The sequence below is a fragment of the Corylus avellana genome, unplaced genomic scaffold, assembly GCF_965113065.1.
Source record: "Corylus avellana unplaced genomic scaffold, dhCorAvel1.hap1.2 HAP1_SCAFFOLD_32, whole genome shotgun sequence".
NCBI classification, from domain to species: Eukaryota; Viridiplantae; Streptophyta; class Magnoliopsida; order Fagales; family Betulaceae; genus Corylus; species Corylus avellana.
The window spans coordinates 70,001-80,078 of NW_028290483.1; positions in this window are offsets into that span (position 1 = coordinate 70,001).

Here is a 10,078-nt window from a genome sequence, read left to right on the forward strand (position 1 = left end):
TTCCTTAGCACAAGCGCTAAGCGATAATAATTCCTTCCCTGCTCCCTCTTTTTCTACATATGCGGTGGCGGGCGGAGCACTCTATATGACCGGCGGCGGGTTATCAGAGAAGAGGGGACAACTTATTTCTCCCTTGCCTTGCTCAATTTTCCCTTTATGATTGAAAGTAGCAAGCCACTCCACTACTGGTACAGAGGCCAGAAGGTTGCTTCCTCTATATGTTCAGGCAAAGAACATCTAGAAGCTAGCTTTTGTCTTGTAAGCAACCATGCCTATATAATAATAATAGAATTTTGCTTACCAAAGTGGTCTTACTAAAAGTAAATAAGCAACCAGTTCCGTTCCAAGTGCTTTACTAATACTAATAAAGCTTTTCACTATTCCTTTCCAGAGAAGGTGGCTCATCCAGCCCAGCGGATCCATTGTTTATGCGGCAGTGCGATGCAGCTGAAAAACGTAAGCCCCTTTTTATTAGGTTGGTATAGGTTGGGGAAAACTCCAAAACTAGGGTTCCAAAAAGCTTACCTTATATTTAATACTTATATTTAATATAAGTTTTAGAAAGGGGCACCCCTACTATACCCCTAAACTACAAGCTAGCGCGCAACGGCTTTTCAGCCGTTGTTGCTTGCTGCTTGCAGGCTCGAAAATCTCTCTTTCGCCTCTCCTCCCTGTCTCCATTCTGATTGATTCGCTTCTTCCTTCGCGCAAGCGCTTGGTTCGCCCCTTGTTGTGTTGCATTTTGTGATCCTCCGCTTCAGTCTGCGTTTTTCGGATAGCCGGGATCCGACGTTGATTTCCGATTAAAATGTCAGCTCCAGGTTTTGGGCGGCCCATCAGGTTAGTTCAGCTATCACTGCTGGAAGCCCCTGCGGTTGTTCGGCTGCGTACTCCCCGTCCGCGTATCTCACACTCCCAAAGCATCTTTTTTATTTCATATTTGATTTTCCTTTCCTGCATTTTTCTTTCTATCTATAGGTCGGCTTCGTGCAGATAGATGTTTGCTGGGGGAGATTGGTGCTCCTGAGGTATGCCCTTCCGGTGGGTTGTTATCTTCTCTGTCTTTTTCATCCAGTGCCCGCACTGCGTCAGCAAATCTTCGTCTTCGATTTCTCTTCGCAACGCAATAAAGAAGTCTAGCAGTTTATCTCGGCATCTGTCTTTTAAGTCATTGATCTCATATCTATAAGCAAGGGGGTCTGCGTTCACTATTAAGCCTACGCCCGTCCATTCCTTTCAAGCTTGATCCCGCCCAGCAATCAAACTATTTTTATAAGTAAAGAGCAAGAAAACGGATGCGCGTTCTATTCGGTCGGAACCCGGTTCGAGAACCTTCTCTCATAGATTCCCTTCACCAAGTCATCGCCAGCAATCAGCTCTTATCCCTTGGTGTCAAAGGGCGAGTTCCTTTCTTGTCTTGCCCAAAAACTTTCTTTATTCTCATTGGAGAAAGACTCTCCCGCGGCAAGGTTTTACACATAGGGCTAGCTGCTTTCTTTATCTCGCTTGCCGTTAGTCCGTCTAGCGCCTTTCGGTTGGGGTCCGCCCCGGGGGTTAGACCGCTTGGATTATATTTTATAGTCTCGAAGGCAGTCAACGTGTCAGCCATTCTTCTCCCATTAGACTTGTAAATCCTTTGCTCTTTTTCCTTCTCTCTTCCAGTTCTCTCCCTCTACTTTACTTGACAGGGGCGGAGAATACCACTCTATCTATAACAAGAATAAAGTAGCAATTCAGTTTCAAATGGTTTGAGCTTGGAAGCAACCTACTATCTATCGATAGGCGAGAACAGACTGCTATTGGCTGCTTTGCCTATCTATTCTATTATGACTGGCTTGGAGACATCAGAGGAAGACCATCATCTCTATCCGGGTACGATCATAGCTTCATTCATTCGTTGAACCTTGGGGATAACCATTAGCATTGAGGTCAATCACCACACCGCCTCTATCATACATACGACATTACATGACGCGAGAGTGCACGGTCAACACACACCTAAAGCGCCTACGTTCCGCTTGCAGCCAATACAACCACAACCTAACTTGCACGAGATTCAACAACCGAAACTACAGGTAGTCCCGAGGGGGCGGCATCCTCCTATAATAGTTAGCAGTACTGAACAAGCGAGTCATCGGTCCGGGGAAAGAAAAGGACCGCCTTTGAAAAAAAAAAGTAACTCGCTTAACTCGCTAGGCCTTCGGAACAAAGGTGATTCTGTTCATGCTTCAGACGATCTGGCTAATTATATACTCTTCTTCTATTAGAAAGGCGAACCTATAGGCCTGTTTTAGCGCGTTTCCAAAGGTAAGCGGTTAGGTTGACTTTGGAAACGCTACTAAGGACCGGGTGAAGAATGAAAAACGTCCGCTAACGCCCACGGGATAAGATCTTTTTTAGATCAGCAACGAATGTCTTGTATCTATGAAGAAAGATTTCTCCCCGGGTTCAGACCCTGAATGCCATACCTTGCTGAAGGCGATTCACGAGAGAATCGCGCATAGTTCCGTTTGACCGAGATGTGAATGCCCGTGATCTGCTCGGTATAGTGATGGATTTCATGGCCGACGTCTAACCGGCACGAATACGCCGACATGAAACGAGTTCCCCGCGGAGCATTTTGTCTTTCGTCCTCGGACGTTCGGACGTTTTGTTCGATTCCGGCACTTGCGTTCTCATGCCCGGAACCCTCGCGATTGATTTGGAGAAAGAGCGAAAGCGAGAAAGATGGATTGTTATCCATCGGAAATCGATAGGAATTCCCCGGGGATTGCCTTCTAATAGATGTTCTGTCTTTCATTATTAACATCCAATCCCATGCTAATAAGAAAAACGAGCGATTGCTAGTCAGCTTTCATTTTATTCAATATAATGGTAGGGGCTGAGGCTCTGAAGGCTTTCCAACTTGCTTCAATTAGGGAATAGCGCAGATGGATCAATCACGCGGTTCTGCAGCGTCCTCCAACTTGCTGTCCGCTCCCCTTCACTTTCTTTGCTGGACGGGAAGATGCGAATCGTGAAGGCCTTCCCACCACGCGAAGTTCCAAACCTCGCCGGAGAGAGAGAAGCGAATTGAAAACCGGCCTCAAATCCCTTCGCAATCGAAGGTGAAAGCGGGAAAAAGACGACGAAACCCTTTTTTCTTTCTTTGTCAGCCGACTTGAAAGGTGCTCTCAGTGTACCGCCATACGAACCCAAACATTAGACCAATTGTGGCTGGCCCAACAGTTTCCAGAATGCCGTTGTCATGATGTTGATCCGGCTTCTGCGACTACGGCATCCGCGTAGCTCCGAATACGCGCATTGGAGCTCTTCGCTCGATGTCCCGGGTCGCTCTGTTGTAAACCGCTGTTTCGTCGGGCGGTGGCTTATTTCTAACACCCCCCTTACTAGATCAAACAAATAAAGCTCCATTGAATGAATCAACTTCTCCCTCCCGAACAAGGGTCAATGGTTCGGGGAAAAGCCTATCTCAGTGATGTTCAAAAACGGGAAAAGCGTCGTTCGAAAACTCGCGTTAGCTCGTTTTGGACCACCTTCCGCTTTTGAACCAGTTCTCGACCCCGAGCGTAGCGACCCAAAGAAAGGCGCACTGGCAGCTCGTAGTCGCGGCAAACGCACTTTGATTGTTCAATCATTACATTAATAGGGGCCTTCCAGGAATTGACCAAGCAGGAACCGGAGATCAAAGTTCCATTGATTCATCTATCTCAAATAGGGAAAAAACTGAATCAAGAAGAGGTCAGCTGAGCTCGAAAGGGGTAGCCGGTCGTCGGCTAGGAGCTCTGGCCGACAACGAAGCTAAAGCTTCACACTGGTCCACTCGCAACTTACACGGCTAAGTTCCAACTCTATGTTGATAAGAAAAAAGAAAATCCCCTAAGAAGAAGACTTTCAACTATTCCAACAGAAAGGGGCAATTCAAATGCTCCATAGATAACCCCCTCTGTCTCGTTCCCGTCCAACTCACCGGGAGATCGAAGAGCGGTTTGCGCTTCGCGCCCCAACCCCCTTAACTAATAGATGCTTAGATACCCGCAACTGAATCTGTAAGCGGCGCAGGGCAGGATGGACGAGAAAAGCGGCGAGAAGAAGACAAACAGAGGGAGGAAGGGGGACCTTTTTCTATTGCCTCCCCTTTCTACTTCTAGACTGGTTCGTCTGCGGGACAGCGAGCCAAGATCCGATTCGTCAATCGACGAATCCATGCCACGTAACCTGGCAAAGGAGAAAGAGACGATGGCAACGCACCTCATACAAGAGGGAGGGGGTCCGAACAGCCTTGTACGTACGCCGCCCACGCGAAGAAGTTCTTCTCTAATTCCAAAAAGTCAAGCCACCATTCTTCAGTGATGAGCTCTAGCGAACAAATCTTATGTGTTTTTCCCAGAGATAAATGTCTTTCCACTAGAACAAGTCCGCTGCGAGCCGAGCGAACTACATTACTCAACCGAGCCGAGGCACTATTCACCAAGTGGAACTTGTTACTATCTTTACTAAGCCAACCGCCCCTTCTCCTATACCTGGCTGCTTCTTGCTCACCAAAGCGTACTTCGTTTCCCGGGACGAGCGGCTCCTTCTTTCTTCCTTCTAATTTATTTGTAAGAAAGCGGTTTTTCCCTCAGGCTCTTCCCTGACCTTATATGGAAAAAGAAATGCTTAAGGAAAAGGCGCCCTCGAAGCTGACGCGTCAGTCCTCTCTTATTGTTGAACCGGCGTAAGGAGGTTCAGTCAAGTATAGTATAGTGCGGCTTATGGTTCTAGTAGCACAAAATTTAGAAACTATACTATGCTAGTTCACTCTAGAAGACCTAGTCTGACTATAGTTAGTAGTAGTATAGATTAGTTAGATTCCTAGAACAGAAGAAGAGCCTTTACTTTATATTAATATTATATTAGTAAAGCGTTAGCACCCCTATAGAGTAAGGCTCTCTTCTGGATAGCTGCGAAGCCTTCAATGTTGGTATGGAGACTTTGTTTGCTTCTCTTCGCTGAACAACCCCCCAGTTGCAACACTTAACTATGCTAATAAGGGCGAACTCCACCTATTTTTGAGCTATTGAATTAGGCGATCCGAAAATGAATCTCTTTCTCACTCCCCTCTATCAGAAAAGGAGGCTTGGCTCTGAAATGGTGGTAAGGCAAGCTGTATGTATCTAGGTAGAAGTAGACCTCGAGCTCTGGGGCTTTAAGGGATAGGGCAGGTTTGGAACCCTAACCCAGACCGGGAAGGGAACTATATCCTTAACCCGGGTCAGACTATCACACACGAGACTCGCCTGGGCTCTCATCGAGACCAACTCACTTCTCTCTCCTTAACGTCTGGTACCATTGCCCCGCCACCCCACTTGTCATGCTGTCTTCTTGTGGCCGGGTCGGGTCATTCTTCACTCCTGTTACAAGGGAGACCTCTCTTCGCATACCGACCCCCCAGTTAGTTCCACTTCTGGGGCGAAGCTGAGCACTCGGGGCATAAGGGCCTGCGGTGATTATTAACAAGCTTTTCCAGCCCATATCTTCCCACCTCCGGTCACATGAGCTTTCGAGAGCCCGGTCCGGATCTAAACGATTTTTTATGTATGTCTCATGTCTTTCAGCTCAGCGGGATCCAGAGAAAGACAGACCTACCTACCAGTTCTAAGTGGCAAGATCAATCAAACAAAATAGGCTCAAGAGAAAGTTTTCTTCTTCTTATATATCCCATTGTATACATCGTAATATAACCCTTTTTTCAAATCAGAAAGTACCCTCTCTATTCTTAGGTAGGCCTGCACGTTTTATTTTAGGTTATCCGGAAGGAATGGAATGACTAATGTGATGTGAAACCTCCACAAAGAAAAAACTCCTTGGACTTCCTTATCCGTATGGCCGGCCAATCCGTGACAACCCCACAACAAAGAGTGAAATGCCAAGCCCCTTCTCTATTAAAGCAACAAGCATGCGCTCAAAATACCTCCTAAACCCCAACCCACCTTGTTTGTGTACTGGAACAGCTACCACTTCCTTAGAACAGCACTAACTTACCGCTCTCTACTATAAGAAAATCCAAGAAAGAGAATAGCTCCATAATAAAAAACTGCCATTAATTACACACACGCAAGTAGTGGCTCGGCTAGAGGAAGAAGCCGGAGCCTATGCACTACCGAAGAATGGACCTGATAGAATCAATCGATTGCATAAGATATGCCAAAACCACTTACTGGTCTTTCCGAACAGCATAAAGAAAAAAAAAAGAAGTCAAGTAGACTCGGAAAGAAAAGAGATAGTGAAACCCTCTCCCACCTTTTCTATCTATCCTTAGAAGTAGGGCGAGTGTCCTACTTAATTCAATGATTAGAATAATGGAGAAGGGAGAGGTCTTCAAAAAAACCTATACTCCCGCTTCCCTTTATTTGAGATTTCCAAAAGGTATTATGATCGCTTAGCGCTTGTGCTAAGGTGAGATTTCGCAACAAAATTGGGTGGGCCCCATAATAAGAGTGAGCGCTCACTCTTATTATTATGGGGAGAACCGCATCTATTCAAAGGAAATGTTTCGGCCTGCAGGAGAGGCATCTGACTTTCTTACTTTCTTTCCTACTGACTGAATCACTTGAATCAGTTGAAGGAGGTTTCTACAGGAAGAGTTGCGACTCAGCGTTGGGGCGGGCGGGGGTTCATGACAAGTGGGCATGAACTGTAACCAAACAAACAAAAGTAAGCCAACCACGAATTCCTGAACCATAAAGGGAACCACCCTGTAAAGTAAAGAGCCTCACCTAAAGGACCAGACCCGGAGCTGAGAACAAGATCGAAAGCGCAACTTCTCATTCGAAGCATGAAAGTGGTCAGGTCACTTAGAGCCGGAAGAGATAGGAGTGGCCTTATAGAGGGTTGGGGGTTGCTCTAAATCTGTCAAATACGAGCCCTTCTTTCTATATTCAATCTACGGCCTACCTCGATACACCTGTGTCACAACGGCTGATCTTTTGAGTGAGGGAAGCTGGAGCATTGGTCAAGAGAGAGAAAGAAGAGGAACTATAGATCAAGAAAGTCACATTAGCTACACCAGACCAGACACACCTTTTTTTGTTATCCTATTTTTTTACTGACCGGATCGGTCACCCCTCACCCCCCTATCACAACAAGGCAGAGCTAACCCTTAATTCTACTGCTCTCTAAAAGGCCTGCCTATTCTATTAGTAAAGCTTGGAGAACATAGTACTAGGACTTACTAGATGAAAGACCGTGATTGGTGAAGGGCTTAAAAGCGCCTTAGGTAGCTGCTATCTATCGGATCTTTTCTAAGAGGTTAGGTGGTTGAGTCGAAGCGGAGAAGGAGACTAAGTCATCGGTCGTGCCGGGATTGATTTCCTACTTCCAGCTGAATGAGGGCCACACAGCCGTCAACCCTGCTTGAAGTGCTTTCTAGATCCAATCTCCTGGTCTTTCGTTCGCTATTCGAATGTCTGGACCAGGAGAAATGTACGAAAGGTGGTCTCGTCCTTTCCTTTCCAACTAGTAGCTAGTAGCTCCGTCGTTGATCTCTCCTCTTCCTGGCCGGCTGTGACTCGTATGTCCAGACAACGACTATCGATTCCTAACGAACCCATAGATTCTTCTACCATTCGACCAGATCTTCTAGATTGTCTTATAATTATCCGGCCTCGAGCTACTTTACTAATAAAGGAAAAGCCCTATATATTCTATTAGTAAAGCCTAAATGTCCTTATTGAAAACTAAAGCGCTAACGAGCAAGAAAACGTAAGCCCTTGTATAGGTTGGAGCTATGAAGCTTACCTTACTCATTACTTCAATTGAGATAATAAATGAGATAATAAAAAATCATTTCATCTTTTTAGTTGGAACTTTAGGCGGTTCCCGAAAAAAGATAGCGAAAAAGATTATTCCTAAAGTCGAGACTAAGAGGAATGTATAAACCAATGCTTCCATAGATTCGATTGCGGTTTACAATTATAGCTTCCATACCTGTTTATTTTGGATCGTCTCCCGGATAACTAAAGAGAAATAGTCAAAGAAAAGGCAGCAATTCAAATCAAGATTTATCCGATACCCTATTTATGTTAAATTATGTTAAATCACAAAGATAAAGGTGAGAAGTAAGAAATCAATCTTGTATCAGACTGCTTGTCTTTTTGTAGTCGGATCCCCAAGTTTTTGGAATGCTCCAAATTCTACTTGAGCATCCAAATCCGGGTCAATACCGGCAAAAACATCTCTGAACAAGGTTCTAGCACCATGCCAAATGTGTCCGAAGAAGAAGAGCAGAGCAAACGAAGCATGTCCAAAAGTAAACCAACCCCTTGGACTGCTACGAAAAACACCATCGGATTTCAAAGTAGCGCGATCTAATTCAAAAATTTCTCCCAATTGAGCACGTCTAGCATCTTTTTTCACAGTAGCAGGATCACTATAACTGACTCCATTCAGTTCGCCGCCATAGAACTCCACAGTTACACCTACTTGTTCGACACTATACTTCGATTCTGCCCTTCTAAAAGGAACATCGGCTCTAACAATTCCATCTCCGTCTACCAAAACAACCGGAAATGTTTCAAAAAAAGTAGGCATACGACGTACAAAAAGTTCACGCCCTTCTTTATCTCTAAAGATAGGGTGTCCTAACCAACCAACAGCTATTCCATCCCCGTTGTCCATTGAGCCCGCTCTGAATAATCCCCCCTTTGCCGGATTATTGCCGATGTAATCATAAAAAGCTAATTTTTCAGGAATTTTAGACCAAGCTTCTGATAAACTTTGATTTTCGGCTAGCCCAGCACCAACTCTTCGATATATTTCTTGCTGGAAGTATCCCTGATCCCATTGATAACGAGTGGGACCAAATAATTCAATCGGGGTAGTTGCTGAACCATACCACATAGTTCCAGCAACAACAAAAGCGGCAAAAAAAACAGCAGCGATACTACTGGAAAGGACGGTTTCAATATTTCCCATACGTAATCCTTTGTATAGACGTTGGGGCGGACGGACACTAAGATGGAATAGACCTGCTAATATGCCCAATGTCCCTGCTGCAATATGATGAGAGGCTATTCCTCCCGGAACAAAAGGATCAAAACCTTCCACACCCCACGCTGGATTTACAGATTGTACCCTTCCGGTTAGTCCATAAGGATCGGACACCCATATTCCAGGACCATACAACCCCGTTACATGAAATGCGCCAAACCCAAAACAAGCCAGTCCTGAAAGAAATAAATGAATTCCAAAAATCTTAGGTAAATCCAAAGAAGGTTTTCCCGTGCGTTCATCACAAAATATTTCTAGATCCCAATACACCCAATGCCAAATAGCTGCCAAAAAGCACAAGCCAGAAAACACAATATGTGCACCGGCCACACCTTCGTAACTCCAAATACCCGGATTCGTTATAGTCCCTCCTGTGATACTCCAACCGCCCCATGAATTGGTTATTCCTAAACGAGTCATGAAAGGTATAACAAACATACCCTGTCTCCACATTGGATCAAGAACAGGGTCAGAGGGATCAAAAACCGCTAATTCATATAGAGCCATCGAACCGGCCCAACCAGCAACTAGAGCTGTATGCATTATATGGACAGAAAGCAAACGACCCGGATCATTCAATACGACGGTATGAACACGATACCAAGGCAAACCCATGGAAATACCCCTTTATCAACGAAAAATAGACACTATGTAACTTTATTGCATTGGAAAAAACTATGCTATGGACCTCCCCTTTTCAGTAGATTATCTCGAGGAAAGGATTAAGATTTGTTCTATTATATTAGTAATAATGGAAGAGTTCTGTTTGTAGGAACAAACAGAAGCAGATCTATTCTATACCCGATAAGTACCAATACGCAATGGTAGGGGGGCGGGATCCCGCTTTCATTTTCTATGAGTGAAAGCATACATATTTGTTCATATCATTCAAAAGACCCATTCTTAAAAATTTTCTTCTTTAGTCATAGTCATTCTGTCTTCTTTTTTTTTTTATTTTATGAACTTATTCAATTTTTGGATAAACTATGATAAAGGCTAATCTTATTAAGACAATAAACCCATTTTTACGCTTCCACATCAAAGTAAG